We start from the raw sequence: 18,630 nt of genomic DNA, 5'->3' as shown, positions 1-18,630 counted from the left end.
TTGCATACAACATATTTATCAAAAGCACCACTTCTAAGCTGTTATGTTAGGCACCCTTTTCTGTGCCAATTCCTGTATGAAAGATGTAACAATGTATTTTTCAACACACTAGAATTTAAATATTTTAACCAAATGTGCATGTTACTGTTCCTCTGCGTCCTCTGGGATGGGGTCTTCAATCTGATGGGGGGGGGGAAGGCGGTTACCAGGCTCTGGCTAAAAAAAAGCAGTATGCTGATAACAGAGCTTTGTTTTAAGCTGAAAAAATGAGCAGCAGTAAACCGCTCTGTAATGGGCCAACATCAAACGTTTCATCATTCATATCCAAGATGGGAGTTTGTGTCAAAAGGGAAGGGACTCCAAATACTTTTCAAAATCCCCATCCCAATAATCCCATTGCGAATACTTTTACACCTTACTATGGCCTGCCTGACCAGAATAGTGTGTTTGGCATCATGTATTTGATTGCATTTTTAAAACAGTAACACTACTTAGCTGCGATGTTTAAATAAGTCTAGACATATTTAGACATCGCCAATTTATTAGGATAATTGTGAAAAATTTGACACTGATTTTTTTTTTTTTCCACTAGGGGGAGAGCGCCATTAAAAAGTTTGAAGGCTACTGATCTAGGACAATAAGATAGTAACTATTATACACTAACGTTGAACCGTGGATGTAAATAGGTTGCAAAACAGACCCTTTCCAGGATTCCGGGTGGAAGCAATGAGATAATTATCTTCTAGAGAGTAAGGGGGCAATTCACAAAGCATTTTACTTAAGGGTGTCTTCCTGCCGGAAATTCCAGAGTAACATCTAATTCAGGGGTAGGAAATACTCAGCGCTCCTTCGACCAAGCCCCTCAGATAAATGCATCATGACGTTTAGTGCCCCCACACCCCGTCTTTTTTCAAGCCACTATAGCACTGTCTATACGGAGAGTGGTCCTTACTATGTTTCCAAATGATTCATATAAAGATGTCCTGTTATCAGTCGGCAGTGAGTTTAAAGTGGTGCACTTGCATGTGGAGCAGCCTGGCACATTCCGCGGATGCTGAGCGCGCGCCTCGGTGGGCCGTCCTCCCATCCTGTGGGCCGGGCCTCCTCTGGAGGGCAGGCTCTGCTCGCACACTGTGTCAGTGTCGCCGGAGCCGAGCAGCTGGAAGGAGCTCCCTGGACTCGAGAGAGGAAGAGGCGGCCGAGGCTCCAGGCACCGCCCGCTGTCCATCACACACTGCACCACTGGGGATGCGAGGAGAGCAGCAGTAACTCGGGAGGCGAGGACCTCAGCTCACCTGCTGGCAGAGAGGCCACCCAGACCGTCTCAGCCAGTGCAGGAGTCCCACCAAAGGCTGCTTCAGCCAAGGAAGGACTTAGCCTGGGAGGGAAGGAAAGCTCCCAGCGAACACTCGCCGGTCCCGGGAGACCCCAGGCAGCCCCGGAGAACCTACAGCATCTGTCGTTCCTGGTGCGCCCACAGCTGCTGCTTCCCTCAAGAAGGAAGCAGCCAGCTCTGGGAGAGAACATCGCCTCGTCCCGGGGCCGGAGCTCATAGGGGCAGCGCTCCCTGCGGAGAGACCGGTCTCTGTTTGTTGCCGAGGAAGCGACCTCTCCAGGAGCAGGCGGGCACCTGGGAAACGGCCGGGAACTGCCATCCATCCACAGCCTCCGACTGACTGTCCGGGGAAGGCACCAGGCGCAGTCGAGCACCAGGGAGCGATCGGGGACTGTCCTGCGTCCCAGACACGGCCAGAGGGAGGGCTGTGTTCAGAGAAAGCCTCTCCAGAGCTCCAGTCCTTCAGCCCTGAGGTGGCAGCTGGGGCTGCCTGAGATTTCACAGCCCTGTCCAGAGCCGAAGGTCCCTGGATCCAGCAGGGCACTAAAGCTGTTACCGGCCCGAGTCCTGGTGGAGTAGAGGGTCCGCCACTGGACACTGAGAACCATCAGTCAAAGGAAAGCCGAGGACCGCTCCGCATCTTCTCCTGACCACCACAGAGGAAGGCAGCTCCTCCGGGCTCGGGATCACGGGACCACCCTAACGCTGCTTCCTTTCATTCACAAGCCACCTCTCCCTCCGGCCCACTGTCAGCCCCTCGCCCACCGGGGAGCCCTCCCTGGAAATACAATCTTCGCCGCAAATCCTGGCGGCTGTACTTGTGAGTGGCAGTAAACGCGTTAAAGTGGAGCCAGCGTGATTGTGACATGAAAGGAACGGCGACCTCTGCAGCCTGAAATAAATACACCGGATTCGCTTTTTTGTGCAATTTCAATCACTCAGCAGCGGACGATTCTGTCCCCTCAAAACTCATCTGCAAGACGAATGGTTGTTCCGTTTCACGGACTGTAGCGTCCTCCAGGAGAGGACTTTCCAGCAGAGCCTTACGCGCGTGTCCTTGAATATTGGATTTTTGGTTTGCATTTATCTTTTCCACCTGGAATCTGCGGCGCTTGTGAATTTAGAGACGTCGCCGTCCGCCGTGTGGGGTCGAGGCGCATCCCTCTTCTGGTTTCAGGGTTTATTTGCTTCAATCTGCACCCTCATGGAGAGGAGGGTGACCAATTTCCGGACTGCCTCCCCCTGAGCCCCCAAGGATCGTGTCCCCGCCTCGCTCGATTTATGGTAAGTGTTCCAAGTGGGGAAATCGCTTAATTTAACATCGAAATATTTCGCAGGAATCGAGGTGTCTGTACGATCAACAGCTGGAGCGTGTTTTCACTTTTTTAAAGTTACTTTGCTGAGGGAGACTAGATCGCTAAAGCAAGTCACTGCCTTTAAGTGTCGTTTTAATTATCTATTCTTATTTATTTAGCGTCACCAGGAGAAACGCTATGCCGAGGTTTCATAGCAAGAGGCCCGCGAGAGTTTTCTAGCGCATGGTTACAACACACCCGGAATGAGGGAAATATACTGCTAAATGGGAACTTTATAAGCGGGAATTACTCTTACATGTAATTCTCTGTTCTGGTGCTTAGAATTGCCTCAAATTCTCGTGAATTGGTTGCTGCGGACTCCCTTAGGAGCATTTGTAACAGGAGATGGCACATGCTAGGCGTGTTACCCTGTGATGGTTTGCTTAGAGCAGGTGGGTGTCCTGCCTTTCTCGTTTGCTCCAGGATTGGTGTCCGGGTCGTTAATGTTGCTAAGGTGTACAGTGCTTGATGTGTGACCAGAATTTGTGTAGTGCAAATCTGCCATTGGTGTGGCCTTGTAGCGCTGTGTGTTTTTTTTGGAATGTGCATGTGCGCACTGCTCTATGGGTTTGTGTGATAACAACAAACCAGGTCTAAGCACTGCAAGCTGCGTGTCCGAGACGTTTGCACGCCTCAAAGCGATGTTTAGGAGTGAAACAGACATGGCTTAGGTCAGAGCCAAGCTGCATGTCTGTTTTCTGTACCATTACATTCACCCAGTGTATCTGGGCACTGGACTAGACTGATAATGCGTACATGTATAGCGCGTACTTCCACCTTTTGTGGCGCTGCAAGTAACAGGCATTTATTCAATAGTTCACCATGCATCAACTTCAGAAGGATGAAAGGCAGAGAGGGTAGGGATCGAAATTACCGACTTCCCCCGGATCTCTGCATAGGGCGCATTAAGCCCCGGAGCCCTATAAATGGCTGCTGGGGTGCCACAAGTCAGAGGAGCAGGTGGGCTGCAGTGTTACCAAAGCTTTACCATATTGCGGGGGCAGTCCTTGAATGAGGGAGGGCAGGAGGCGCCTCGAGGTGACTGAGCACTTTAGATCTCGACTTCTTTTCTGAACCTAATGAGAAGGAATTGAGGGGAGTAGGGAAGGCTGGGGCTGCGATATTGTGGATTTAGGACAGGGTTTATTCAGCAGTTCTCCTTGGCTGACGGATTTCAATTCGAGAAGGAATGGTCCCGGGGGCTCCTTTCAGTTTATCTAAACCCATCTGCCGCTCCTCCCTGGCCTGGGTCCTCGTTTGTGGTTCCTTGGAGTACTTCAGGGGCCATTGTCAGGCACAGCGGGGATGATTTATGGGGGTTTGAGGGCAAGCGGGTCACCCTAGGCCAAATCTAGAGTTTCTGGACATTCCAGGGTCCCTGCACGTTTGAAGACCAGACAGGCTGGTGCAGTGTCTGCCGCAGTTACCCGGGAGGCGAGGACCTTAGCTCACAGGAAATGTCACGTTTTCACAAGCATCGGTAGCTGTGGCAGAATTTCCATAGTTCTGCCACCATGCCCGTCTCCGGTGGGCACTGCCCCTCACCGTGGAGAGGGGACCGTCGCATCCGCTTTGGTCAGACTGTTGGTCAGGGTAGAGAGCGCCTCGAATACCGGCGCGCATAGTGGCTAGGTGTGGCATTCATTCTGTCGAACCGTAAACATTGAAAATGTACTCTGCGTGGAGACAGTGCCCGAAAACACTCTAGAAAACATGACCGAAATATGGGCACGCGAGCGGTGTCCCGTCCCGAGAGCGCAGTGTGGGGGGTCAGATACAGCAAGCCACGTGCAGCTAATTAAACTAGGGGCAGCTGGCAAAGGAACTTTTGGGCGGCATTTAATATAATTAAGACCAAAATGGCACGTTACAACCATACCCTCTATAAATAACCGATGTAATCCCCAAACGCCGGGCTAAAGCATTTTATTGGTTACCGGCCTTCGGGACCGCACATATCCATACGGCTACTACAGAAAAAAATATATAAGTGTTTGTACAATTTTTTTGACTTCCCTAAAACGGAGAGCTAAGTGTCTCCGACTTTCCCCCACTCATCCACGTCCCCAGGACAGCAACCTCCCACACCACCTGCTTTCCCAGAATGGCATAACCTACCCCTCCCACGCCCCCGACAGCAGCTCTCCATACGCCCTCCAGGTTCCCAGGCCTGCAGCCCCTCCCCTTGCGGGTGACGCTGTTCCGTGCCCCCCCACCCCTCCACCTCAGCCTCCCACCCGTTCCCACCACTGCTTGCGAGCACGATCGGTGGCTCTGACAGGTCGCATTACTCTTCCTAAAAGGCCCGACGCCTCTCCCGGCGCGCAGACAGCGCATCTCACAGCAGATCGGATCGCACCTGGTGCCCCACCCCGGCATGAACCCAAACACTGTCTGCACCACTGGGGCCGGGCCATCCAGACGTGTGAAATCTGGCACCCACGTGTGCCCTGCAAACAGACAGACCTTTTACAGTCCGCGGCGCATTCTGCACCCCGGTGCCAACCAGACCAGGGAACGTTACGCGCACCCAGAGGCATGTGAGCCGACGTGTCCGGGACAGATTTAGGGATGTCGGGTGTGAAATGTACCTCCAAGCGGCAGGAACTAGCGTCAAAGACCACAAGGAGCGTCGGCTGGTGCCTTCACCACACAAGTGACCCAACCACCCCAACATCGTAGGGGAGGGTTTGGCGTTATGGTCAGACCTGCCGGCTCTAGAACCTAGGAACCACGTTCGAATCTCGGCATCAGCTCAACATCTTGTGATTCTGGGCAAATCACTTACTCACCCTCTGTCTACACAATTGAATGTGACTATGTGTAATAGTGCTCGTGTAAAATTACCTAAATGAAAATTGTTGTTTTAAATGCCACACTCAGTGATATATACGTTCACTATTATCACCATTGCCTTTACACCGCCAAATACTAAGGTGTTTGTTACTGAAGGAACCGGGGGGAGAGAACACCGCAAGCATACCCTGGGAAACTCCGTTTCCCTCGTTGTGTGTGTTTTAGTCCGATGGACTCTGCAGCATTGCCTAGGGAGGGGCGGTTGGGGTGTTTCATAGCTCTGACCACCATGTTTAAGAGATCTCTTCCTCAGTGGTCCTGTGTACGAGCTGTCATCTGCTCGTAGCTGGTCGCAGAGCTCTGCGCAAACATAGCGCCCCGTGACAAACAGCGCAGCAGCACGGCACCGACGCGGCGGTGCTGAGTGACCGGGAATAGAGATCAGCACCCCCAAACCCTGCTCCTCACTTAAGAAGTGTTACACCTGGCTAGAAAAATGCCAGATTAGTACGGAACGGGTTGATATAACGTTTGTGCCAATCCTACGATGTGCATCTATGTGGGTGTGTTTTTTGCAGACGCTGCTGCCCGGCCATGGTGGTTACCATGTACCTGGTGACTCGCGAATGGGAGGTGATTGCCACTGGAAAGTCCCAATCTTTTCAAATTATTATTCCTCATTTGATCCGCTTCTCAGCCTTCTAAGTTTATCTTGCACTCAATTCACGAGTTCTTACCACAAAAATACAATTGAGGTGATCAGTAAAAACACTAACAACATTGTCCTGGTTACCCGTACATCCACCTAGAAAACCTAAGTTTTTGTTAAACTTTTGACTCACGGCCAAAGTCAATGAAGGGTAAATACTGGCTTTAACAACCTTCCCAAATACATGCATTTCCCAACTTACACGCAGCAGAAATGTTTTCAAGTCTACTGGGGCCCCCGCCGTGGCCACGGGAACCATGTTGGCACTTTTATGAAACACCAAGTTAAATACATTTCACGTTCAGGCCCACCGGGTGGCATTTGCTGCTTGATTTGTCATCAGCCAGAGTCTGGGCTGGAGCCGATGGAACGTTTTCATGTATTTCGCTCCACCCCGAGTTTTGTATTTTGATACAAAAAGGGTTCTTTTTTTACTGGTGATATAATTATTGTCACTTGCAGCAGTTCACGTTTTGTAATTTACGGATGTTAAAATTCATTTTACTGTCTGGGCATCAATTTGAATAGAGTAATCAACCTTATTTTGGTATAAGTGCACTATCATTTGTACAGCTTGGTATTATGCCCTGAGCTTCCCTAAAGTGAACAGCACAGGGCGACTAGGTATATCTTTTATATCTAGAGAAGGTTCGAGAATTGATCACTAATTTGAATATTTCTGGACATTTTTCATTAAAGATGTTATGAGAAGCACTTTATCTGCAAATAACAAACAATTATTTCATTCACAATTATTTTAACTCCTGCACTTTAATTTCTGTGCCCAGTAGCCATAGTTAATTGTTCAAACCCTAAGTTAAATAGCCAGGGGGCATATTTGTTTTATATGAATTGTCATTTGTAGGGTAGATGTTGAAGTTGACTGCGAAACTCTAATATTGAGTTATTTCCCTGTTGATAGTTTGAGTTATAGTCAAGTTACTAAATATATATTGCATTTATTGATGCAATTAGTAGATTTAATATTTTAATTAACTGTGAAATTTTTTAACACAACCTGGGCAAGAGGTAAGGGGGAGCTTCACAAGAAACAGCTGAAATTAGATTGACCTCAGAATCTGTATGGCCTGAGCTACATGCCTTTCTCTTCCAAAACGATAACTGACCATAGCCAATGTGCAGAGCCTCCTGTAATCCACTTGGACAGTTAAAGTGCCCCAATGCCATACTAGAGGCAGCTGTGTGCTATATTAGTGCCAGATAACATAACATATTGTATGTATTAAATAGCCCAGTCAGATTTCTATGAACCTTTTCAAATCAGCTTCCAGCTGCGAATGTGCACCCTCAGGGCCTCTGCTTGTTCTTTGGTCCTGGAATAAACTTTCATAGTAAGGGCCGAAGGAGAGTGAAGTTTGGGGGGTCTGTGTGGGGCTTACAGGTAGTGTATATTTTCTCCTAGGCATCCTTCGCTACTTTTTAGGAAAACCCTCTGAATAGATCTCGATCTGCATCATCAGACAAAAATGGTCTTTTGAAGCAAATAAACTTTGCAGAATGGCATTTCAGGCAATGCCTCTAAATTACCCTGCCTGACTGCTAGAAAGCTCGGGCATGGCTATTGCTAGATAATTACTTCTATGTTAAAGCCATTTATTGTAGGAAAACAACTAATAAGCATGAACACTTCCCTCTTTCATGTATATTGCAGGACCACGTTGGCTTAACCATTTCAGAACTAAAATGTGGTACTTTAAGTGGTTTTAAGAAAATTAATGCAAATTTCTACCTGCAGCACAAACGTGGCTGGCAAGCTTGCACACATCGTAGGAGTTAACTCTGCACTGTGGAAATGGCGCTTTCTTAAATGGGGTGGAAAGGTCCAGTCGTTTTAGATAGAAGCCTATTTTATTTGCCATTTTTTGTACCTGCTGAGTTGCATGGTGTATTTTGTTAGGTAGTCATATTTTTAAGTATATTATCAATCCTTTTGCATTCAATGATGACACTTTCAGGGAGGAAAGCAACTTTGTCACCATAACATCACTGTTGGTGAGTTCACTGCTGGTACAATACTATCTCTGCCTGCTACAACTGTAATAAAAACAAGCATTTGCAATGCAACGGGTCTCGCATTTTTCCGAGTTAGAGCTATTGGCGTTGTAAACTACTAACCGGACTTTTCATACCAAATAAATTGGAAAAAAAAAAAAATGAGCACAATGACACTATGTAAAACTCCGCGCGATCGCGCTGAAATTGAAAAACAAAAAAAACGAGCGCAATCGCTCTGCGTGGAAAATAAAAATAAAGTGTACAGAAACCAGGATGAAAACATGGAGCCTTGTATGTTTTCAGTAGTTGGCCGGTGAGCTCGAGGAGGGCTAAACTCCAGAAAAGGCATGACGTATGCATGCCTTTCACTAATGAAATCAAGTGGATTTTAAAAGGCAAGCCCATAAACCAATGAAAGTGACAGGCGTGACATGGGCGTGGTTAAAAGCTCAAAGAGAGATTACAACAGGGACGAAGCGCTTGTGCGCTCAACCCTAAAAAGTGCAGCATGAGGGGTCAGATTGAGTTCTAAGGGATTGCCTCCTGTTTAAAATAGTTTAAAAAACACACAGAATAGAAAAAAAACAGATTGGGCAAGAGAACAGAGTATTATTGAGGTGCAACAATTCCTACTTTGAGTCCGGATTGCGAGTCACCTCCATTGCTGTGTGGCCTGTTTCCATTTCTCTTGCCTGAGTATTTTGCTCTTTTCCGAAACAGCAACAGAAGGTGGCCCTAAAAGCTGCCAGGAGTGACATCAGCATTGGCAATGCCATGAGATCTAGTTTATATTTTAAATGCTGCATAAAATATAAAAAAAAACTTAAAAAAAATACAATGCAGCTATGAGACAACAAACTCGATGTGTTCTAATGCAGTGTTCTTTTGAGATGCAAAATAATCCCTCAGTGCATTTCAATGCAAATGCTGAACAGGAAGCAGAATGATACATCAAACAACCAAGACCTTGAGGTGAGAGTCTAACACTTCTCTGGTGCAGAGCCAAGGTACATTTTATATATGTTTTAAAGAATCAATAACAATAGGTCTGCATACAGCTGTGCTATCAATCCACATATAAAAACGAGACAAGGGGCTGGGGAGAAGATCAAAAAGGCTATAATACCCAGTGTGACGCATCACCTGTGCTAAATAAAAAAAAAGACAATAGGCAGTGATGTCATCAGCATTGTGTGTGCAACTGTGAACTTCCCACAGTGAAACCACTTTCAGCCAGGTTTTTGATCTATCGAAAATAAACGACTATAATTAATTGGTAATGGTGGACAAATGATCAGCATAATTTCTCAAATAAGGAGCTTCCGTATGTCGTGTCTGCAAGCAAATGGAATCCAAAAGCAAGAATTCAAATGCAAGTCATTTTGATGCAAAACTACTGTTTGATGCTATGAAAATCAATAGTTATTTTATCACCTTGCAGGATCCCAATGCAAATGTACTCTTTGTGTATAGCATCAACTGCGTAATTGATTTCAGACGTCACCCACGGTCTTATCACAAATATATGTTGACTTTAATTAGGATTGATTTGAATTTAATGAACCTCATGCATTCAACCATAGAGCATTGACTTAAAATGTAATTTAAGAATGAAAGAATTGATGTCAAGAATCAGTAGAAATGGGAGGCCAGATTCACAGAATTACAACTATAAATTTCCAAGCACATTTTATTTGACTTGGGGTCGTGATGGGATGAAGTGCTACAGTGAGCAACTGCCATTGGGTAGACTTTTTGCAAGAATTCCTTCCAATACCTTTTGTGTCACTGCGGTCCCCATTCACAGCTGAGACATGCATTTGGGATTTAGGCCACAAATGAAGATGCCTGCTGTGCGTGCAGTTGAAGTCATAATATCTTTGATTATTGGGCACAGGACCCACACCCTGCTCTTCTATGCTTTCATTCCCATGAGCCACTTGAGTGTATTGGCTGGGGGCCTGCTGATGTCAAAAGATTCCCTCCCTTTAACTCACACAACATCTGACTTCACTTGCCATTTACAGGTCTCTAATGCCCTCAACAAATGAATGCCTGGATACCTTCATAGGTGGCAAGTAGCACTCTACAAATGCACCTTACATTACATTACATGCCTTCAACTACATGTCTAACCCAAAGGTTGCAGTAGAAAGCTAGTTCTGTACTCTACCACCTGTGCATTTCATTAGTACGTTTCTGTCCTCTCTTCTCATGCAGCAACTGTACATGTGGCCAGGACAGCCACTGGGGAATAGAAGGTTTACTAGGAGGGCACCCTCCTGGGCATACCTAGCTATACAAATGAGGTCTACATCTGCAGCTCTTCTTGGCAAACGTCAAGCCAGATTTTGTACTGGACACAGATGCAGGCAGTAAGGGTACAGCTACATTGTCGTGTATTTACAAATTATTTTCGAGAAATGACGCATGCGCAAAATGTATTTGTTTCCTGAGAGCAGATTGGGACACATTACTTGAATCGAGCGCTATTTGCTTGGTTTTATGTGCACTTTGATAAATACCAAAGTAACAATGAGTTATGGAAGCGTAGAATTGAGACAGGGAGGATGTTGACCATAAGAAGGGAATGGGCGAAACAGTAGGAGGCTGGAGCTGTTTTAATTCCCATAGGGTTTATTCTGGGGTAGGTGATCATTCTAGTAATTGAACATCCCGCTAAAAATCTAAATATGCGTAATGAAAAACCTTTAGTAGCCATTTTATAGAACATAGTTTTCCTTTCTGCTGCATTGCAGTAGGCAGCGACAACTCCATTTTTGTCCTAGATAAATGCAGAGTAGGACTAACCAAAGGGTAATCTGTAGGTTTCAAGAGTTAAGAATTGACTGCTGGACTGTTTCTGTAGGCCATTGACCCTGTCTTAGCGAGTCAGTGAGTGGGCTTGAACGTTTATAACGTTTAAGGACATTTATAGACATGTCATGGCATGGACATCCATAAATGTCCCAGAAACCTGGTTAAAAAACTGAAAAAGAGAAAGAAAAGTTTGAACCAAAGTTTCTTCATCGCTGGCAATGTTCATTGGGCAGCATTCTATTCTATTGTTTTAGCTCATCTTTGCCATTGCGTGCAGGAATCCAACCTACAAACCTTTTTCAAACTCAGCACAATTCCCACTGTGCAGCTGGAATGATGCTCTCCCATTATAAATCCGTTATTAGCATTTTAAACAGCACGCTTTTTAACAAAGAAAAGCATTTGTAATTCAGATGCAAATGTTTTTTGAGCTAATGTCTGTGTGGGCATTTCATGCACAATAATAACTGTTTGCAAAATACATTAGTATGGTAATGCAAATTGGAAATCTCATGCCACATCAGGAGCCAGGTATATACAAAAATAGGTGGCAATTAAATTCAGACAATCACATACATAGGAGGTGCATTCAGAGCCTCACTCTTGATGGCAGGCCACAGTAGCAAACAAGCATTTGCAATGCAATGGGTCTCGCGTTTGCTCAAGTTAGAGCTATTAGCGTTGTAAATTCCCAACTGGACTTTTCTTGCCACATAAATTGAAAATGAAAACAGTTGACATAAGAGTTATTGGCTCCCTGCGTGAATGTCTAGAAAGGATCAGGCTGGGATGAAAGGCAAACAAAACCAGAGGAGGGTCCATCACACACTGTAACAGGAGCATGAGGTAGTGTAATGGCCAACAAAAATGTTCACCTAGTAAAATCTCCTTGGTTGGAACTCAGCACTCAAAGGAGTGACATGTCACAAAATGCACCAATACAAATGAAGCATTTAAGACAAGCTCAGCATAAATGAATAGCAAGAGGGTGTGTGTTTAAAAGCCCACAGAGAGATTACAACAGGGCAGAGTGCTTGCGCACTCGACCCTAAAAATACTGAGTGATGTTGGTGGTGTACCATTTTAGTTTAATTTTTTTTTTACATAGTGCTCCTCTAGTTAAAGTTTCTTTGAATGCACTTCCCTTGTTTAGAGCAATTAGAAGCTAAAAGAAATCCGGCTGATTAGGGCACATGTTGTTCGTCTCTACTGTCTCTGCGTCTTATTGTGGGACACACTTACACGCCTTTTATACTGTACCTCATTACAACCCTCATTACAGCGACAACACCTTTTCATAAAATTGCGAGTGCTTGCCTTGGAGAGCGCTGTTGTAATGCAGCTGGAGTGTAATGAAATGGAAGTGTTCATGGTAATGAGCTTGTGCTATTGACGGGGGGGAAATGTGCGCCATCCAGCACCCCTAGTAAGCGCAGTGTCGCGTGACATGGTGGCGTGTGCGGAGGTGGCCCATATACAGCGTGTGGCCACAGTGGAATGTTACAGGAAGCTCTGAGGCCTGTTTCTCACCCCATAGAGAGCCTCACCTACATCTTTTGATAGTAAGAGATACTTGCTCAAATAATAGTGGTCTATGACATCATAATTATAACAAAACATAGTAATTATGCAAAATATGTTTTTATTAAATTTTACACGTCAGTGAGTGGGCATGGATATTTATGAAGTTAATGGACATTTGTAGATGTATCATGGCATGGACATGCATACATTTCCCAAAAATCCTGGTTACAAAAACAAAAAGAGATGGACATAAATGTCTGAGCCAAAGTTTCTTCATTGGTGGGAATGTACCTTGGACAGTATTCCATTCCATAATTTTTAGCTCATCACTACCACTGCATCCAAGTACAAACTCTAGGCAATTCAATCTTAGCCCTACTGCACAAATGAACAAATGTGCCCACACCACTAGGCCATATTTCCTTTGCATAATAATACAACCAATCCCAAATGCAGGCATCTTCTCACGGTGAGGCCCCGTTTTTTTGTGCTTAAAGGCAGGGGCTGTTTGCAGGAGTCAGCAACTGTCCACACTGCTGTGAGGGGTTGCCAAAGGCAGAAGTGGGGGTGCAACGGTCAGCAGCAGCCTCTGGTCCTCCTCTCCTGAACCCTATCGCCCACCTGCTTGAGGAAACTGTTCCTTCTGGTCTGACCACTCCTCTCATACAGTGCAGGAATTAAGCCACCCGGTCGTCCACCTGCACCCTGTATTGCCTTGTCACCCCACACCGCCCCACTACTGCCACCCTCTTCGGCTGCGCATGGAGGTGATGGTGGAGGGCGCAGCCTGCGTGTCCATGGTTTCTGCTCCTTGATGTCCCGCCCATAGACATTATGTTGCAGGACAAATCCTTGTTCCTCGAAGATTGTGGGTGAATTTCACACTAAACATGGAGTGAATCGAGCGAACTATGGAAAATGTGGTCTGCTTTAGGAAAGCAGAAGATTTTTTAATTTGACCGAAAATATGGCAATAGTGGGAAGTTTGGCAACCTGCACAAGTGCCTTGAAATTTAAATCTTGAGTAACTATCATTACATTTTTGGGATCTTTTCAAATCATTTGCAGCTCAATTATTATTCATAAATGATCCATACCAGTGAAATAAATAAAATAATTGAAGTAGTTTTGTTTTGTTAGTGAAATGAACAAATACCGAACACCTAACATGCTAGTAAAAATAAAGCCAACTTCCAAGCAGCTGTGGCTCAGCGGATTACCTCACTCCTTGTCACTGAGGGCACTGTTGTGCCAGGCAATGTTACTGGGGGCACTGCTGAGCCAGGCCATGTCACTGAGGGCACTGCTGAGCCAAGCCCTGTAATTGAGGGCACTTCTGAGAGTGGCCTTATCACTGAGGGTACTGCTGGCCTTCTCAGTGAGTGCTCTGCTGAGCCAGGCCCTGTCACTGAGGACACTGTTGAGCTAGGCCCTGTCACTAAGGGCACTGTTGAGCCAGGCCATGTCACTTAGGACACTGTTGAGCCAGGCCCTCTCACTGAGGACACTGTTGAGCCAGGCCATGTCACTTAGGGCACTGCTGAGCCAAGCCCTGTAATTGAGGGCACTTCTGAGAGTGGCCATATCACTGAGGGTACTGCTGGCCTTCTCAGTGAGTGCTCTGCTGAGCCAGGCCCTGTCACTGAGGACACTGTTGAGCTAGGCCCTGTCACTAAGGGCACTGTTGAGCCAGGCCATGTCACTTAGGACACTGTTGAGCCAGGCCCTCTCACTGAGGACACTGTTGAGCCAGGCCCTGTCACTGAGGGCACTGCTGAGCCAGGCCTTGTTTATGAGGACACTGCTGACCCAGGCCCTGTGTTTGAGGGCACTTCTGAGAGTGGCCTTGTCACTGAGTGTACTGTTGAGCCAGGCGTTCTTACCGAGGGCTCTGCTGAGCCAGGCTCTGTCACTGAGGACACTGCTGAGCCAGGACCTGTCACTGAGGACGCTGCTGAGCCAGGCTCTCTCACTGAGGACGCTGCTGAGCCAGGCCCTCTCACTGAGGACACTGCTGAGCCAGGCCCTCTCACTGAGGGCATTGCTGAGCCAGGACCTGTCACTGAGGACGCTGCTGAGCCATGCTCTCTCACTGAGGACGCTGCTGAGCCAGGCCCTCTCACTGAGGACACTGCTGAGCCAGGCCCTCTCACTGAGGGCACTGCTGAGCCAAGCTCTGTCACTGAGGACGCTGCTGAGCCAGGACCTGTCACTGAGGACACTGTTGGGCCGGCCGAGTCACTGAGGACATTGCTGAGCCAGGACCTGTCACCGAGGACACTGCTGAGCCAGGACCTGTCACTAAGGGCACTGCTGAGCCAGGACCTGTCACTGAGGACACTGTTGGGCCAGGCCCTGTCACTAAGGACACTGCTGAGCCAGGACCTGTCACTGAGGACACTGTTGGGCCAGGCCCTGTCACTGAGGACACTGTTGAGCCAGACCATGTCACTGAGGACATTGCTGAGCCAGGACCTGTCACTGAGGACACTGCTGAGCCAGGACCTGTCACTAAGGGCACTGCTGAGCCAGGACCTGTCACTGAGGACACTGTTGGGCCAGGCCCTGTCACTAAGGACACTGCTGAGCCAGGACCTGTCACTGAGGACACTGTTGGGCCAGGCCCTGTCACTGAGGACACTGTTGAGCCAGACCATGTCACTGAGGACATTGCTGAGCCAGGACCTGTCACTGAGGACGCTGTTGAGCCAGACCGTGTCACTTAGGACACTGCTGAGCCAGGCCCTGTCACTAATGACACTGCTGAGCCAGGCCCTGTCACTGAGGACACTGCTGAGCCAGGACCTGTCACTGAGGACACTGTTGAGCCAGACCATGTCACTTAGGACATTGTTGAGCCAGGACCTGTCACTGAGGACACTGCTGAGCCAGGCCCTCTCACTGAGGGCACTGCTGAGCCAAGCTCTGTCACTGAGGACACTGCTGAGCCAAGCCTTGTCACCGAGGACACTGCTGAGCCAGGCCCTCTCACTGAGGACACTGCTGAGCCAGGCCCTCTCACTGAGGGCACTGCTGAGTCAAGCTCTGTCACTGAGGACACTGTTGGGCCAGGCCGAGTAACTGAGGACATTGGTGAGCCAGGACCTGTCACTGAGGACACTGCTGAGCCAGGACCTGTCACTGAGGACACTGCTGAGCCAGGACCTGTCACTGAGGACACTGCTGAGCCAGGACCTGTCACTAAGGACACTGCTGAGCCAGGACCTGTCACTGAGGACACTGTTGGGCCAGGCCCTGTCACTGAGGACACTGTTGAGCCAGACCATGTCACTGAGGACATTGCTGAGCCAGGACCTGTCACTGAGGACACTGCTGAGCCAGGACCTGTCACTAAGGGCACTGCTGAGCCAGGACCTGTCACCGAAGACACTGTTGGGCCAGGCCCTGTCACTAAGGACACTGCTGAGCCAGGACCTGTCACTGAGGACACTGTTGGGCCAGGCCCTGTCACTGAGGACACTGTTGAGCCAGACCATGTCACTGAGGACATTGCTGAGCCAGGACCTGTCACTGAGGACGCTGTTGAGCCAGACCATGTCACTTAGGACACTGCTGAGCCAGGCCCTGTCACTAATGACACTGCTGAGCCAGGCCCTGTCACTGAGGACACTGCTGAGCCAGGACCTGTCACTGAGGACACTGTTGAGCCAGACCATGTCACTTAGGACATTGCTGAGCCAGGACCTGTCACTGAGGACACTGCTGAGCCAGGCCCTCTCACTGAGGGCACTGCTGAGCCAAGCTCTGTCACTGAGGACACTGCTGAGCCAAGCCTTGTCACCGAGGACACTGCTGAGCCAGGCCCTCTCACTGAGGACACTGCTGAGCCAGGCCCTCTCACTGAGGGCACTGCTGAGTCAAGCTCTGTCACTGAGGACACTGTTGGGCCAGGCCGAGTAACTGAGGACATTGCTGAGCCAGGACCTGTCACTGAGGACACTGCTGAGCCAGGACCTGTCACTGAGGACACTGCTGAGCCAGGACCTGTCACTGAGGACACTGCTGAGCCAGGACCTGTCACTGAGGACACTGTTGAGCCAGGCCCTGTCACTAAGAGCACTGCTGAGCCAGGCCCTGTCACTGAGGACACTGTTGAGCCAGACCATGTCACTGAGGACACTGCTGAGCCAGAACCTGTCACGGAGGACACTGTTGAGCCAGACCATGTCACTTAGGACATTGCTGAGCCAGACCATGTCACTGAGGACATTGCTGAGCCAGGACCTGTCACTGAGGACGCTGTTGAGCCAGACCATGTCACTTAGGACACTGCTGAGCCAGGCCCTGTCACTAATGACACTGCTGAGCCAGGCCATGTCACTGAGGACACTGCTGAGCCAGGACCTGTCACTGAGGACACTGCTGAGCCAGGCCCTCTCACTGAGGGCACTGCTGAGCCAAGCTCTGTCACTGAGGACACTGCTGAGCCAAGCCTTGTCACAGAGGACACTGCTGAGCCAGGCCCTCTCATTGAGGACACTGCTGAGCCAGGCCTTCTCACTGAGGGCACTGCTGAGTCAAGCTCTGTCACTGAGGACACTGTTGGGCCAGGCCGAGTAACTGAGGACATTGCTGAGCCAGGACCTGTCACTGAGGACACTGCTGAGCCAGGACCTGTCACTGAGGACACTGCTGAGCCAGGACCTGTCACTGAGGACACTGCTGAGCCAGGACCTGTCACTGAGGACACTGTTGAGCCAGGCCCTGTCACTAAGGGCACTGCTGAGCCAGGCCCTGTCACTGAGGACACTGTTGAGCCAGACCATGTCACTGAGGACACTGCTGAGCCAGAACCTGTCACTGAGGACATTGCTGAGCCAGAACCTGTCACTGAGGACACTGTTGAGCCAGACCATGTCACTTAGGACATTGCTGAGCCAGGCCCTGTCACTGAGGACAACCACACTACCACGGTGCTTTGTGCTTAGGAGCGGGTTGTGTGGCCAGCCCGTCCAGCTGCTGGCCAGAGATGAGTGCAAGCTATCACTGTACTGTAATGAACACTTCATTTCTCGAAAATCAGCCAATTAAGGAAAATGGAAAATAACCGCTCTTTGGAGAAGTCATTCTACACAGTGACACGCAGATTAATGACTGGTTTACGTCGTGAGTGTGTGGGTGACATTTAAATGTATTGTAAAGCACACAGCACAACTTAATGAGCCATTTATATCATTAAAACTTTTCTTCGCCTAAATAGGGAGGAACAGGCCTTTTGTTTTCTAGCGCTTATTTGCGGTACGCTATATATGTTTGACATTTTCTGGCGAATGGTTTCGACTGGAGCAAACGTCTAATTGGGAGCCAGATGAGCGCGTGTCGTTAAAAATAACAATTGTCAATAACCGCTCTAGCCCAAATGGGGTGACGGCAGCAGAAGGATGATAGCGGAAGACATGCTTAGTAACCATTAAGAAGAGAATGTCCGATCGCTCCGCTGGGCGATGGAAGGGAGAACATTTAATGGCATGTTTAGGGAACCATAAGCATCGCGTGCATTCATTAGCGAGGAAAGAGCTCTGCAGGCCACAGACCTGGAGGAAATAGAATCTGGTCTCTTGCTCTAAAGTCCGCAGCAGGCCTGTCTTGTTTATGGAGCTGAAAACTGGATACAGCGGAAATATTAACCATGGACAGAGAACATGAACTCTACTGCCTCTCACCCTGTCACTGTCCAGGCTCCCTTTGCTTGCTTCATATTGAAGATCTGTGAGAAAACAGGTAGATTGTGTCTCCTTTGGTTCAATCAACTATACACTATTCATTTAACAATAGACATTCTTCCTAAGACTTTGACAGATGAGCTGCGGATTAAAAAATCAGCACAGAATGTGAGTGACAAACACCAGCAGAAACACACTCTGGGATGACGTGAAAATAAATGTGCTTTCAGATTCTTCTCTTAGAGGATAGGTTGCTCTCAATCAGATAGTTTAGCTTAATTTATTGGCCGAAATAAAAGCACCCCACTTTTTAGTCATTTTGCTAGTTTATATAGAGCTCCATCGCTGAGAGGCAATAGGGCACTTCACAGTTATCCAAGTATCACAGTA

The 18,630-nt window shown here is 48.2% G+C and overlaps 1 protein-coding gene across 1 annotated transcript in view; it reads left to right on the top strand.

Annotated features, from left to right (window-relative positions):
- The first annotated feature begins 1,135 nt into the window (after positions 1 to 1,135).
- FAM222A (family with sequence similarity 222 member A) overlaps positions 1,136 to 18,630 on the top strand; it is a 209,203-nt gene continuing 191,708 nt past the window's right edge. The window contains exon 1 of the mRNA XM_069214734.1: positions 1,136 to 2,620. The gene's annotated coding sequence lies outside the window, so the exon portion shown is untranslated. The remainder of the gene's footprint in view (positions 2,621 to 18,630) is intronic.

This window comes from Pleurodeles waltl, chromosome 11 (genome assembly GCF_031143425.1).
Source record: "Pleurodeles waltl isolate 20211129_DDA chromosome 11, aPleWal1.hap1.20221129, whole genome shotgun sequence".
Taxonomy (NCBI): domain Eukaryota; kingdom Metazoa; phylum Chordata; class Amphibia; order Caudata; family Salamandridae; genus Pleurodeles; species Pleurodeles waltl.
The sequence above is the reverse complement of the archived record's forward strand: the minus strand, read 5'-3'. Positions and strand labels throughout refer to the sequence as shown.